This window comes from Microtus oregoni, unplaced genomic scaffold (assembly GCF_018167655.1).
Source record: "Microtus oregoni isolate MIOR12 unplaced genomic scaffold, Mior012 000006F_ref0000085, whole genome shotgun sequence".
NCBI lineage: Eukaryota > Metazoa > Chordata > Mammalia > Rodentia > Cricetidae > Microtus > Microtus oregoni.
In genome coordinates, this window is record NW_024543065.1 from 9,383,255 (window position 1) to 9,399,937 (window position 16,683).

The 16,683-nt window shown below is 36.6% G+C and overlaps 1 protein-coding gene and 1 pseudogene across 3 annotated transcripts in view; one reads left to right on the forward strand and one right to left on the reverse strand.

Moving 5' to 3' along the window:
• Lama2 (laminin subunit alpha 2) overlaps positions 1-16,683 on the reverse strand; it is a 583,059-nt gene that overhangs the window by 442,148 nt on the left and 124,228 nt on the right. The gene's annotated exons all lie outside the window — the stretch shown is intronic.
• LOC121449066 lies at positions 1,372-7,263 on the forward strand (annotated as a pseudogene).

A 16,683-nucleotide genomic window follows, 5' to 3' on the forward strand; every position in this document is an offset into this window, starting at 1 on the left:
AGGCTCTTTCTGCTTTAACTTCAAGTATTAACACGTGGTGAAAACAGAGTTGGAACTCAACTTATCTGCAAGATGGAAAGATGACATACATGTTAGCTCATAAATCAGTCTGCACCAGATGCCTATGGTAATAGCAACCGTCTCTGTTCACGCATATTGACAACACGCCAGACACTATTCTGTCAATGTCTGCCATCGTTCTAGTGCTTTTCATCTTCATGGACTCATTTGTGCCTCACAACAGCCATGTGATCTGCATGCTGCTTTACCTCTGCTTTATCAAGCTGCTAAACAACTTGCCTGGGAGACAGATGGCAAGCAGCAGGGTTGTGCTTTACAACCAAGGCATCTGACCCCAGAGTCTAGTCTCTTAACACTGCCACAGTCTGATGTGAAACATATGGTTTGTATTCACTCATAGCCTTAGTTGACCTTGGAATTGCACTGAAAGAATTTTTTTGAAAAGGAAAACAAGAAGGAGTATTTTTAAAACAATTGATTGGACTCAGATCTGTTTGCGTTTGATTATTGAATTTTCTTTTTGACCAGAAGAATAGTAAAAACACAAAAATATTTTAAATATTGTAATTAGTCCCAAAACTTTAGAAGTAAATAAATCAACCCAAGTGATATCTCAGCTCTCATATGTCACTACCAAATTGCTATATATTAGAAATATCCTTATTCCTTCTGTTTTCACTCTCTCTAATCTCTAAATGATCCTGGCTCCCCTCCTATAGCAAAACTCCCTCCTTAATATTCTCGCCTGAGCTTGTTTTCAGGTGGCAGATATTTGAAGTTTACTACTTTCCTTCATTTTCTAGTACTTTCTAACATTTACTTCTATTACTTCATCCCATTTCCTAGCTCAACTGTTCTTTCTATTGACATTGCTCACACCTCTGCATCCTCTGACCCTCACACAATGAAGCAATATATGTTTGTGATGCGGTCAGCTCATATGATCACTGTTCAGAGAAATACTAGCCAGTCACAAACGTATTATATTTATTTCACAAAGAAAGGAGCAGCTTGTAAAATGTAAAGAACTACCACAACAGGCATGCATTATATTTTTTATTTAGTCTTTTCTGCATATGAAATCAATGTTATTGAAAATAATCTTATCACTTTCTGAAGTTATAAAATTGGAAATTTTAAATAATTAGTCTCCAGAGAATGACTTCTGTTTCTTAGACATTTTATTCCCTAGTTTAGTAAATTATATATGATGAAATAAATGAGGTTCATCTAGATTTCTTTCTCCTCTGTCGTTCTGTACCATTTTATGCTACTGTACAATTATTTCTTCATCAAAGGTATTTTAAGCATGTACTAAGCCATACATCCAAAAAGTTGAGAAATACTAAGATGAGTTTGATGAGGCAGGGAACCTTAAATGAGCTCTTAGGAGAAACTGAAGCTTATTTTGTGAGAAAAGTACAAGAAAGGAATGAGCAAGAGTACCAGTCAGAGGAAATGGTATCTGAACTGGACTCTGTTGACAATCTATATGGTCACTCTGAAACTGTCAAAATATCTGAGCCTACCTTTGTCATAGTGCATAAGAAAAAAACAATTGGATAAGTATGTGATATGGATATGGATACCTGTGCTAAACATAAATTCGCATAGTGGTTCATCAGGCAGAGCCTTCTGTTTGTCATTCCTGCCCATTTATTTTCCTTATGTCCCCTTCTTCAAATATTTAATTTAAAGTATGAAAAGATAGTATAAGAAGAAAAACATAAGCTTAATTTTCTGTTTGAGCGAGAGTTATATTCTTCTTTCTTTCTGAGGCTAGGTAGATAAGCTGTCTAATGTCTTCCAGGAAGACTAGTTTATGTATACAAAAGGTACCTTAGGCATGCTGTAGGCAAGTCTAAAACTTACCAGGATACTGTGGATTTTGTTCTGTCATTTTTCTTTCCTCTTTAACTGATAACTAGTCCTAAACGGCCTATGACTATGGGTTTTGTCTTGCTCATATTGGCAAATGCTTTATATTCTGAAGTAATGCAGTCCTGTACGACTTAATTTGAGAAAAATCAAAGCAATCATAAAATAAGGATCAGAAAGGGAAATGCAGGATCACACTATTTAGTGTGTATTCTATGTTTATAATATAAAGAATTGGAATCCATGCCATTTTTCTACAGGAGTAAATGGATAGAATGAGTGAGAAAGATACAGCCATAAAAGGATTATAGATTCCCAAGTGACTTTCATCAAGAAATCATGCTATGTTCTTTATGGTGCTTAATTCCCAACCACCCTACTGGGTAATTTCAGTTTTAAAAACAGTACAGTTCAAAGAAGATAAGTAACACACAATTAAAACTGAAAATGTAATGTGAACGTAGTTCTGAAAAGCTAAGGAAGCTCGATAAAGAGTCAGATGCTGATCCTCTGAAACTCTTATCAGTTTATCTGCATCACAAAATAAAGAGCTTAGTCCTCACTCCACTATTGCTTCATAGGGTTTTACACAATATACTAAGGTATTAATGCAATTTATATTTAGCATCTTTCATTTGGTTCTATTGATTTGTTTCTACTATATGTATTGATTGGATCCTCAAAACTAACCTCTTCACAGTATAATTGTCTTGCTTCAAGGTCAAGGAGCAGTGACTTTACAAAGTTTTATTATTATTTTGCTGTTTGTATTTTTTTTAAAAAAAAATCAGTGAAGTGTATTGGTCTTGGAAGCTCCTCAATTAGTTGTTAATGAACAATACAAAGACTCAGTCGATATTTGAACTTTTATTGAATCTTTGGCATGACATATTTTGGATTACAATGCATTTTCATTGCATGCTCAACTTATTAGGTCATTCCCATTCATTCCCTCTCAAAAGCATAGGGGTGATATCTATTGTCATACTTGATATAGGTCACCTGCTAAGATTAAGTAACCATTAGGAGTGTAAATGAACTACAAAAAGCTGATGAACATTTTAAGAATATTGACTTGCAGGTTCTCAATTCAATTTGAGATCCTTTAATTTTAATGACATAAAACCCAGTGCTTATTACCATATAACCATGATTGATGTTTTTCTGAATAGACTCTAAACTAAATACATTTAGTTGGTTTTACAGTTATAAAGTCCTCAGTAAGCCAAATGAACATTATTCTTTATCTATTATGTGTGTGAGAAATTATAATATGAATACTACTTAAAATAATATATTTAGTTTTCTAATATATATATATATATATGTGTGTGTATATATATATGTATATAAACATACACACACACACACACATATGTATATGGTAAAGGAACAACTTGGAAAAAGTCTAGATCTAAAAAAGGGAACAAATTAAAAAAATGCTTCTTTATAGCAAATATTTAGAAAACTCACTGCAACTTGACTGATTTTGATGGGTGTGCTTAAATTGTTTGCTTGTTCATGATGTGGCAACTCCATACATGTTGGTATGGTTTTCATGTTCTGCACAATCAGGGCTGTCTTTCAATGGTACGTACATTTTAAAGCCTTCTTAAGCTTCTTTCAAAGTTAAGAGTTAGTTGTGATTGGACTAAAGCTTCCATAGATAGAAACTGTGAATTCTCTTGATACCAGATGGTCTGTTGACAAGGGAGCTGCTGTCTAATCAGAGGAACTGATTTGATAAAGATAGGAGGAGTGTGTGCACTCAAGAAGGAAATGGCAGAGGATCATTTCCCAATACCCAAGTTCATCCCCTGGAAAAATGAAAGAGCAAAACTCAGGAGCCACACAGCTCTCAAGAGATGAGGGACATGCTAGGCCAGGGTCACATAAAAAGTGACTCCAAATCTGCCCAGAGGCTAGATGACAAGAGCTCTAATCTAGCAGGCCTAGGAAGGTTTAAATTTGAGTTTGAAGTGTGAATACGTTTAGTTAGCAACTACCAACAGAGACAATGGGAGAGCATTCTTCACAAGAACATAGCAGAATCCACATTTTCGACAATAAATGTTTCACAAAATCCAATGTGCATTGACAACTAACACTAGACAAAGAAATAATAAAATTTAACTCAAATAGAGGTCACTACTGAGATCAAACAAACATGGAAATAAGCAAACAAGTTTCAAAGCAGTATTTTAAACTATCAACTAATATATTCGCATGGAAAAGGCTTTCAGTTACAAGAAATTCATGAATCTTTTTTATCAAAGTTGAATGATAAATACATAATTCAATTATCTGAAAAGTTTAATCCAATTGCCAATAATTACTAAAAATTTGGGTATAAGAGCAAGAAATAGAAACAGAGATTAAGCAAAAATAAAAAACTAGAAGGTCATTTATATAAATGGTCAAACTGAAACTATGTGGGGAAAAAAATCAATGAAAAATTAAGTGCTGCTTTTAGTAGCATGGGTTGACTGGGAAAAGGCTTAAAGAAACTCTGAAAATAACAATACTCCTGACAACGGTTTCAATTATACAGGCGTAAACATCTGTTAAAACTTACTGTTACCTGCTGTGGGTAAAGGTTATAGTCAGAATTGACTTATATATTTCATTGTGGGCAATTTTAATCCAAAAAAGAAAATAATCAACACTTACATCCTGTTAATAATGGATATGAAACATTTTTCAGTTATGAGAAGGCTGCTTCAAACTCCAAACTTGAATAAAACATATCAAAAGCTGTGATGAATTCATAGTAGATCTGTCCATGTAAATACATACGAAAAAATGCAAAGACAGCAAAATGTTAATTTTAGAATCACAATTGTAAATAATATTGTGCTTAGCTCATAAGATTTTAAAACTTTTCTGAAGAAAGGAAATTTTTTATCACAAAATTTTGATAATGAGGCTCTATAGAAATGAGTCTGTTAAGAGCATTTGCTGCTCTTCAGGTGGACTTGAATTTGGTTCCTAGCATTCACGACAGGCAGCTCACAACCACCTATTGCTACAGCATGAAAGGAGAATCTGACACTTTCTTCTGGTCTCTGCACATATATCACACACAAAACACACACACACACACACACACACACATTTACATAAGGGATTTTTAAGTCTTTAGGTACAAACTATATCTAAGATTCACCTTATGCTTTGGTTTCAGTCAACATTCAAAATCAGCACAAACATTTAACATTTCTTAAATGTACGAAAAGATGGTTGGATGCTACAAAGGAAATTGTCCTTTCATATTTCCTCAGAACTAGATGAACTGAACAACAAAAAAGCACTGATAGAAAATCATTTCATCCTGATACCCACAGTTCCTCAACCAGCAGGACCTCTGTTTTCCCTGGGCAACTTTCCAGTTCCAGTTTCCCTTTTAAAGAAGTAAAGGATTTTGACTTTGGATCACATTAAGTATACAAAGGTTGTCTTGTGAAGAATGGCATGAATGGGGGTGAAATGCATTCAGCACAGTGACTGAGCTCTGTGTATGCATGTGTGTGAGAAAGAGTTACTGTGAGTAGTGTGGTACTGCATGTGTGTGGTACTGTGAGCGTGTGTATGGTACTGTGATTGTGTGTGTGTGGTACTGTGACTGTGTGTGGGCGTGTGTGTACTGTGACTGTGTGTGAGTGTGGTACTGTGATTGTGTGTGTGAGAGTTACTGTGAGTAGTGTGATACTGTGTGTAGTACTGTGAGCATGTGTGTGGTATTGTGATTGTATGTGTGTGAGTGTGTGTGTGGTACTATATGTATGTATGTTTTATTGTGAGTGGTGTGGCACTGTGGGAACTGGTTCCTGGGGTTTAGAGAATGCTTTGCTAAATGATAAAAGCTTCTTGTCTCTTAGCAAAAAGGAATCAGATCAATGAAGCCTAGATCAAAATTAAATTCTACTACATGATAACTTCAAACAGTATTATAATGAAAAATATGGTGTGTGTGTGTGTGTATAGTGTTTTGCATACTGGTGCCTTTGTTCATGTATGTGTGCACATGTTTGTGTGCATGTGGGGGCCAGATGTCAATATCAAGCATCTTCCTATGCAGCTTGTGAGAGACAGGATCTCTCACTGAACATGATGCTCACTGACTTTGTCATACAGACTGGCCAGAGGACTCCTGGGACATTTGGTCTTTCCCTCCTCCCAGAACTTGGATTCCAGGCACATCCTCTATGCCTAGCTAGATGTCGATGCTGGGGATCTAAATTCAGGTGCAGCTACTTGAACAACTAGCTTTTTACTGACTGAGCAATCTCTTAAGCTTGCAAATTAATTTTCTTTCCAAAGCCCAGCCCTGTCTCATCACTGTTCATGCTAAAGGAGCATGGTCCTCACCTGCTCCTTCAGTACTGAACCATGTAGAAACTGCTCTGCTCTTCTTCCTGTCTGCATACAGTCGTGGTCCCACATCTCTGCTAGCTTCACGGGCAGGTCTTATTGTTCATTTACAAACAGCTTCATTCTAAGAAAGTGCTCCTGGCTATGATCTGAATCCTCACCTTCCTAGGACAGCTATATTTCTTCTGATTTCCCAGTAGGCCCACAGTACGTCCACAGAATTCACAGAGACTTTCAAGCCAGTTCATCCCATATCTCCCAGCCACTCCTTTTTCAAGATTCAAATATTCCTACTCTTCCCAATATTCTTCTCCAATGTGGAGTGACTTAATAAAGAGGACCCCAAAAGTGTGCCCGATTCAGTCATTTTTATCTCAAATGTCTACCATTCTCTTCTTATGGGTAATTATCAGTCAGTGTGAATTGTGATCTGCTGCAATCAGAGATTTTAAAAAGTATGTTGCAAATGTTTGTGTCCAAGCTTCAACATTGTAAGATGTTTACTTCCAGTTCATAAATTGTGTCTCTAGATTAACTCAGTAGATATTTTAATTTAACTTTAATTTAAAGTTGCCTAACTAGCTCTCGGATCAGGCGGCCTCAGCGGTAAGCAACCGAGTCCTGGCCAAGATTAAGGCTCGGGATTTGCTCGGCAAGAAGGAGGAGGAGCTGCTAAAACAACTGGACGATTTGAAGGTGGAGCTATCCCAGCTTCACGTTGCCAAGGTGACAGGCGGCCTCGTCCAAGCTCTCCAAGATACGAGTTGTCCGCAAATCCATCGCCCGTGTGTTCTCACCGTCATTAACCAGACTCAAAAGGAAAACCTCAGGAAATTCTACAAGGGCAAGAAGTACAAGCCTCTGGACCTGCGACCCAAGAAAACTAGAGCCATGCACTGCCCGCTCACCAAGCACGAGGAGAAGCTGAAGACAAAGAAGCAGCAGCGGAAGGAGAGTCTGTACCCGCTAAGCAAGTATGCGGTCAAGGCCTAACAGAAGGGCAATAAAGTACAGGACTGGAGAAAAAAACAAAAAGTTGCCTAACTAGTCTTTCTGTCTAATTTTGATCCCCTTGATTTTCGACAGTGCCATTGAAGTAATCTCTCTAAAACAATCCTGTTACGTTCTCGTTTTAAGGCATTTGTGAGTTGCCTGTTGTAGCCAAGTTTCATGGTCAGCTACATATTAATACAAGAGTGCATGCTTTCCTATATTCAGGTTGGCTGATGACATCATTTTACAAATAAAGCAAGAATATTTAAATTCCCTTTGTGTGAATTTTGTCCTGTCTACATAATCCGTGCAATATACTCAACTCTCATGACCTAGCTCAAATGTTCCTTAGTCACTAAACATGTTTTTTTTTTTTTTTTTTTTTTTTTGGCTTTGCTACACTGAATTTGCTCCCTTCCTGGTGTGGTATAATACATTTTATTGTAGTCCTCAAAATGTTTTAAATCCTGTGCAGTGGATATCTAGCCTATAACATGGCTAGGTATATAAATATCACCAGCTAACACATAATACCACTGAGAGTGGAATGTATTGAATAAGAATAAAGTTTTGCATCGGTGAAGGACTCTTACCCACAAAGCCAATAAGCTTATTGGCACCTTGGGATGTTAAATATATGGAATTATTTTGTTATTTTAGCCAAATGAATGAAAATTGAAGGAAAAAAATCACAGCAGTTGAAAAATAAGTAAACTTTTATCATGTCTTGGTGTCCTCAGTCCCTGCTCCATTTCTACTCTTTCTATTCTATCACAAATGTCCAAATGAACAACTATCTATGCACAGTTGCTTCACTATATACTTATACGGAAATAAAACCTCTAGGAATTGCCTTTCACCTAAAACATAACAGCCGGAATTCTTGGTATCCCAAGCATTTGTAATCAGACTACAACGTGACAATACGAATGACCTCTAATCACAACCATTTCAAAAAAGACACAACAAAAACACAGTGATCATGATCATACATAGCCACAAGTTCACTTAATGACTGGATTTTAAATATTTGGTTACCCTTTAGCCATTGAACTTGAACTTCTATTTGTATTACCTTTATATGAATTTTCTACTTGTATTACCTGTTGTGCTTTCTGTCGCTTTAAGGGACAAGCCACGCCCACTCCTTTTTCACCTCTGGCCTCCGCTGCTGCCCTCTCTCTCTCTCTCTCTCTCTCTCTCTCTCTCTCTCTCTCTCTCTCTCTCTCTCTTTTGTTCTCTCCTGGTGTACACAAGGCTTTGCCTCCTCTCTCTCCTCCTCCCCCCCCCTCTCTCTCACCTTCTCCTGTTTATGTGTCTGTTACCGCCGCCACCGCCGGACTGGCGCATGCCCTCTGGACTGACAACAGTCTCTTTGGGGCTAGCAGCTGTGCCGCAAATATCTTAGAAATATACCTTTGTGTAATTTTGATAGACTATTATTTTAAAATACTATTTTAGAGGATTCAATATATTTAGTGCATATGTTAAAGGAAATATAATGTTATGTGGAGTTAATATTTCCAGACATGCCTTTCCTTTGTTATCAGCTAAATATCAGCTAAATACTAAGCTAGCTAAATATTGTGGAGTAGTTTTCTTGGTTACTTATGCCTAGCACAATATTGTAGTTAACAGTCAAAGGTACCTATATGGATGTATATAGATGCAAATATATATATATACATGTATATTTAGGTGTGTGTTTATATGCAGATATATGTACTTAATTTCTCAAAAAAAATACTTCTTGTCAGTTTTCCTATCCTACGTGAAATACCCACATTAATAGATAAAACTGAAAAACTGATATGCAATGATATTTGTTGGCTTGATGAGGAAAAAAATTCTTGAGTCACTGCAACAACTGTTTTCAGTCTACTCATTTTAATGATGGATTTAAGTTGTGTATTATTTATAATACGTGGCAGATCTCTGCCTTCCTCCTTGTCATTTCCTCTTTTCTTATCATCTTAGTCGGAGTACATGGTATTTCTCCTGAGTTCTTGCCATGCACCTATCACCTCTCAAGAGAAAAAAAAAAAAATGTGTGTGGATTGGAGCTGTTTGAATGTTTCTAATTTTCCATTTAAGTTTCTAGGTCTGTAGAGCATTTTAAAACATTTTCATGCGTGTAAACAGGGCTGTTTGCAAGTGATTCGCTATTTAAAAGACAAAAGAGTCCATGCCAATTGCAAATGTTCTAAAATGTGTCAAGGAAGTAAAGGAGACACTTGTCTGCTGAAATCCTAGCTATGTGGGTGTGTAGGAATACACTAGTATAAAGCAAAATTGGAACAAAACAAAATGTTGAAGAGAATGACTTCCAGCTGTGCACCGCAGGAAGTAACTTAATGCTCTCCATCCACAATGCAGATGAAGAGTTTTATAGAACTGAAAAATCAACCCAATTTGAACTAATCGCAGTCCAGATATACAGCGCTTGCAAGCTGGGAGAAAAAATAACATCCAACCCACTTGGCCAGAAGCAAACAAAGCCAAGGAGACAATGCACTCCAGTTCTGTTTCCACGACTTGCAAATTTGTCTCATAATTCATCACTTCGTTCTGTCCTTCCAAATTTTTCAGCATCCAAAATAAATGAACATTCCCAACAACCTGTGACTTTGTCTTCTTTCTTATTTTTTCCCCAGAAACAAACAAACAAACAAAAAGTAGTTTATGTTCCTCTGGGGAATTATTTTTAAAGATCACTTACTCTTGTTTTTTTTTTTTTTTAATAGAGAAAGATGAAAATTCAAGTAGTTTTATTTTTATCACCAAAAGAAAAATAAACCAGACGTGATCATAGGAATGGCCCTTGGTTGTATGCAAGATCAGCTCAGAGACATTGACTCTGCATAACAGATACCCAATAAAGCAAGGATTAGGAACACAATTGGCTTCTCAGCCACTTGGTCCAGCCTAGAAGACCATCACTATATTCTTAAATCTTATTTAAAGCAAGGTTAAATACTAATTACTATATCATTTGCTAGGGCCTAAAAATAAGACATACCTGAGAAAATAACTGTCATTATAGCCCAAATACCTGGGAGAAATAATGATATACAAAGAAAATCACAATAGTTGATAACAGTGCATTCAGATGGTGATATTTGTACTTCAATCTCTCCAAATTACTGAACATGCTTTATGAAATCAATTCTAACCATGCTGTTCTTGGCAAAGTATTTACTATAACATACTTCTTGAAGCTAAAAAAAAAAATCAAACTTAGCAAGATATCTAGTGATTAGATTGAACATATTTTAATCTCAAACTTAACTGCCCTAGAAACAGGTCCCCACCAGGCTCTGCTCCTGTCCTTTACCAAGAACTTGCAAAACTGTTCAGCTTATATTTCCAGTTGTATCTGCCACCCTGGCAAAACTGGAATCTATCCACTGTTTTATTTGTGTTGGAGTATGTACTTCCTGTAGGAGAATCCTGAATAAGAATCCAGATGGTTTTCAAAATCAGTATGTTATAAAAAAAAATCATCATCTTTGTTGAGCCTTTTATTTAGAATGTTCTAGCATGAAGGTACCCAAATATATATTGAGAGGGTAGCAGTTGGGGTGAATCAACCCCCTCAAGACTCCATCCAACATCACTTTATGAGTACCAGCAGAACATATGTTCAGTGCCTGTTCAGTGAAGTCTGCCTACTTCAAAATCAACTCTATAAACCGGATATCTCCTTGGCTGGTCTTTAAACCACTAAAGTTGAAGTCAAGAGCTTAAGTTGACAACAGCACAGGAAAGGTGCTTGCAATGCAGCAAACCAATAGAAAACTTTATGCTATGTCTGCTGTTGATAATCCTACAATAAAAACTAAAGCATGAAAATTCTCAATACCTCTTGCTGTACCAGGAGTGCATGCTTGCATTTAAAGCCTGCAAAATAAGGGATTCATGCCGGGCGGTGGTGGCGCATGTCTTTAATCCCAGCATTTGGGAGGCAGAGGCGGGCGGATCTTTGTGAGTTCGAGGCCAGCCTGGTCTACAAAGGGAGTTCCAGGACAGGCTCCAAAGCTACAGAGAAACCCTGTCTCAAAAAACAAAAAAACAAAACAAAAGAAAACAACAACAAAAAAAAAGGATTCATGCATGTTTTTATGTACACAGCAGCCTCGGGGGAAGTATTGTTCCTGTGTTTTTTAAAGTCTGTTTCTCTATTCTTATTTCTACTGATGAAAGAACATATAAAAATTCCGCTATGCCTTCTGTTTACCCTGGCATAAAACACCTAGGTGAGTGAAAATAAGAGACAAATTCATTTCCTTCACATTTTTTGTTTGTTTTTATGAGTAACTGTTAGTTTCTCAGGAACTCTTTTTTATTTCATTCTTTCTTCCCTCTCAATAATGTCATCTTCTTCTCAGCCATTTCTGGACTCAATAACTCTTCACTGTAGCTCTGGGTAGGAAATCTCTTGGAAGCTTTAGACCTGTTTCTCCCATAGTGCCTGACAACTCCTCTCATACATCTCAGGAACAAAGGAGAGTTTGGGTTTGCCCATGTTCCAGACTTTACCCAGAATATGCCCTGGATTCATTACTTCTGCATTTTTCTTTAGTTCAAAGTACGCTGCTTGATCCTCCAGGGGCATCATGATGAAAACTGGATATCAATAAATATTCAAGTCATTTCATCACTAAATACTATTCTAATTTTGGACCAGTTTCAAATCCAGCTGTTTTTCCAGCGCTGCTGCCAACACGTGGAGGCAAATCACAAGCATTTCTAGCATCAGGAATAATGCTGTGAGTTGTCTAATAGGCAGACTCCTGATTGCATTTTGCCTTTCTTGAACCATATATAAAATGAACCCTCCATAAGATAAAAATCTAATTAGTTCCTTCTTTTTAAAAAAACCTTCAACAGACTGTTTTGGACCTAGATAAAAACTCAATAATATTGCCATGGCTCACAAGATCTTCCCATCATATCCCCAATTCCCTTATTAATCAGTTTTTATAAAAAGGCAATGTTTTATTCTTACTCATGACTGTCTAGAAGTCTTGGCTAAACAATACCTACCCTCTCTTCATGTTTCCTTATAGCTCAAAAGTGTTTCTTCTTTTATTTTGTCTTCTCCCTTTTCTCAAGGGATGTTTGTGTATGTGTGTATGTGTGTGTGTATGAAAGAAAAGGAGCAAGAGAGAAGGAGGGAGGAAAGAGAGAGGGAGGGAGATTGAATCCATGGCTTTGTACATACTAACTCACATGCTACCGTTGAGTTATATACCAATCGTTATTTTAATTTTTTCTTTGTTTATTTGTTTTTTTTCTCAGATAGAGTTTCTGCATGTATTACTGACAGTCTTGGAACTTGCTTTGCAGACCAGAATGGCCTTGAATTCACAGAGTTCTGTCTGTCTCTGCCCTCTAAGTGCTGGGAATAAAGGCATGCACCACCACATCGGGCTTTACTTTTTCATTTCAAAACAGGGTTATTTACTTATCCAGGATGGTCTTGTTGTCATCCTCCTCACTCAGCTTCCCAAGTAACTAGGACTACTATGGTACCTCATCCAGCTAGAATCTTCTGTTGTAATGCCTGAAAATATACTAAATACAATGCATAATTTTGAAAATTGTAATATAAACTTTGAGATAGGACAAATCATATATTTTACTTTCTGTTGGTGCTGATTAACAAACTCTCAGAGCCCAGTGAGCCAGATACATACGGTGCAGGAAAATATTCTCCCTTATAAAAGTTTCTCAGCAGTCAGTTTAAAATTGTGAGGGTTCTGAAGAACCAGCAACTTCCCCACCCCCATTATCAGAAATAAAAAATAACAAAGTAGAGAGACAACAAAATGAAAGCAAGGTGCAATAAGACATTATTTTCATTGTTCTAGTGACAGCATAGAAAGTATTTAAAGTCATTTATAATATTTTCTATTTTTGTTGTTAATTGTCTTCTGAAAAATCACACTCTTTCCTTCTGTGTAGATTTAACAATTTCTGTGTTTGAACATAATCAAAACTTTTCCTATCTTGTGTGCTTTTAATGAATTATTTTGAAGTTTTTCTTTTACCTCTGTCTGATTCCACATCCTTAAACATAGATTAGAAGACACAAGTGGGCTATTCAAATGAAAACAATATTCAATACCGCTAACTACCACATAGCTTCTAGAACTTTCTCATTGCTATTCAAACTGTACTAAGCCTCAACCTAACCCTTAGGTTGAAGAATTAACATGAGAAATCAGTGCGGCCTGGAGCGGGGAGGGAGCCTGAAAGCTGACATATGCATCTAATTGAGTTTTCTGCTATCAAGGCAAATTCTATTCAGTTTTAGTACATTTATGGAAATACTTGTTTTATAGCAAATCCCCTTTGAAGCAAAAGCTGACAGTATTTATAGAAAAACACTTTGTTCTCTAGCAGATGTTTGAACACACACATAAAAAATCCAGGAAAACACAAATATTCTGTTTCTCCTTGTAACTACTTGAATTAAAAAAAATCAGCATTTTACAGTCATTGGGCACAGTTTTACTAATAATGCTTTTCATTTACCAAGGACATATACATTCTCACACATAATGAGTTTCTGTCAGAGTTACATTTTGCCTTTTACCATCCTTCCATGGCAAGTTGACTCTAAATTCCTGAGGGCTTGAGGCTGTGATTTCTTAATCTTTTCTTTCTCAGATACCAAAATAATAATAATAATAATAATAATAATAATTAAATATCCCTTAAAATTAATGAATCACCTGAGACTCTGACATTTAAATAATTCTATATGGAGTGCATTTATAATACTGTATTCCATCTCAAAATAAAAGCAAAACCCAAACTGCACATCTGTCCTTGTTAGGTAGTATGAACCGTGAAACTTTGTTTGAGTCATTGCTGATAATACATAGCACATATGGAGGACTCAAATTTTCAAAGTATTTTTACTTTTCCCTGGATTTGTATCTTTTCCCTCTCTTTCTCTTTTTCTCTCTCTCCATCCTCTCCCATATCTTTCTTATACATGAAAGCTACTGCATATACTGGGTAGGCATGGTTAACTCAATGTTATAAATAAAATAAAGGGAGGTGAAAAATGAAAGATGGCTTTTTAAGTACGAGGTATGTTTTACTGTCAAGGAAAGCTCTTCTGAAACTAACTGATACATGTTCACAAAGTTTCTCCAGCTGTTGTTCAACTGAGCTATAATGGCTCAAAATGACCGACATGAGCCAAGTCCTTTGTCTCCACAGAGCCTCTCAGAGCAAGGCAACATAATTATGTGACATAGCTCTTGACTAAATTTCATGAAGCGTAATTCCATTTTAAAAAACAAAAGGCAAAAGATCTGAAGTGGAGTTGACAGCAAAAAGAGAGTCTCAAAGATACAGAAAGGGAGTCTGGCTTTAAGTTAATCCAAAAGATGAGCAACAGTAGGAGTAGACACGGGCCAAGGGAAGTAAAACCTAGCCAGTATTTACATTCCCAGACAGAAATCAGAACACAGGTTTGGGGTAGAAGTGATCATACAAATCTTAAGCCAGATATCTAATGCTGTGGAATAGTCCTTCTGTACACTGTGAATATGTATTATTCTCATTGCTTAATTAAGAAGTTTATTGGCCTACAGCATGGCAAGATAAAGTTCAGCAGAACAATCAAACTGAGAATACTGAGATGAAGAAGGGCAGAGTGAGAGAGTTGCCTGCAAAGGCAGAGAGAAAAAAATGGGCAAGCTGTAGTGAGAAGTAAAAGCCGCGAGCCTTGGGGCAACACATAGATTAATACAAATGGGTTAAATTGTAAGAGCTAGTTAATAACAAGCGTGTGCTATCAGATGAGCATTTAAAATTAATATTTAGCCTCTTTGTGGTTATTTTGGAACTGGCCGTTGGGACAAGAAAACTCCACCTACAATCTAATTCTTGGCCAACCATTTCCCTAGGAAGCAGCATTATACTCTGGCTGAGAGTCAAAGGAATCTTTAGGATGCAAGCAGATCTAAATCTATAGTCAGGGATAAGAAGCTTATAACTGGATCCGTTCCTGCAGAGGTCCCTGCTTGGAGTTGGTCCGGCAGTCTCTGGCTTCAAGATACTCCCTCAGAGTTCCCAGGCTTCGGTGCACCCAGACCCACAGAGAATCTGATTTAAGTTTATTTTCTCAGAGGTCCCAGACTCTGGTTTCTGGTTCCTGCCTATACCCTTTGATATCCCAGACCAACGCCAATGGGACACATCCTTGGCGTTAGTACGTTTACTCTTCCTACTAATAATATACTCAGTGTGAGAGATTCTCATCTAAAATCTGCTGCAGAAGACATCCTTGCAACTGTCCTCTAATCAAATATTCCTAATCAGTTTGCACGGCTCCCACCAAGAACATCACTGCATGAAATCCTGGGTACTTCTGAGGTTTATGTTCTGTCACACAGGGCATACGTTATTATTTATAATCTCTGGGTTTTCACTGTGTGATCGTTAGAACTGATGTACAATGAGCTCTCAGATCACTCTGGTATCACTAGCTGTTTCACACACATGCGTGCACGCGCACGCACGCACACACACTTGCACAGAAAGTAATTTCTTCATCATCCTGTTTTAGTGTTAGAAGATTTTTGATTCCCCAGTAAATTACTTATTTTTTTCCTGTGTGAAACCTCTGATTCATGTCTATACAATTCATGGATTTATTGCAATCTCCTTGAAATCTTGACTAACATTCTCTCTCTTCTTATGCTGCTTCCTAATTTAAGACTATACTCTGTCATCCGAACTCATGAAAAGGTATTATGCCCTGAAATTATTTTGGAAGGGTATTTATATTGTTTTAATTAGGAATTTGGTTGTGGCATTACAAGCAATAAGCTGTTCGTTTTTCCTTATTATTATGGAATCTCATCATTGTCACTAAAAGGAACTTTGAAAGTTAGAATTCACAGTTTAGTGTAATTTAAAATAATCATAGTTATGAATTGAAAAAATATGTTAAATACTTCAACAAAAATACACCTATAAGATGAAGCCTGAGAATGACATTCAGGCTCTAAAGGCATTTAGAACTCAAGGTCAACTTATTGAACAGTATGCATCCAGCATATGAATTGATTCACTCACAAAACTGTAAATATTAACTTGTTCCAAGCATGTTGAAACAAAAGATATAAGAAGTACTCTCAACATGCTATACATTTGCTTAACAACAGACATGTCCATGAAAGTATTATTTTTTAAAAACATAAATGGTGCTCACTTTGACAGATTTGGAAATCATGTTTATGAAACTAATAGGTGGATTTGGAGCCTCAATGCTGCATAATAAAAATGATATTTATTGACCATGGCTCTCTGATCTAGATTGAAAAACTGACTGATAATTTCTCTGTTCAAGTAATGCTAGACTTCAGAAAATGCTCAAATACTCGATAAATTAAT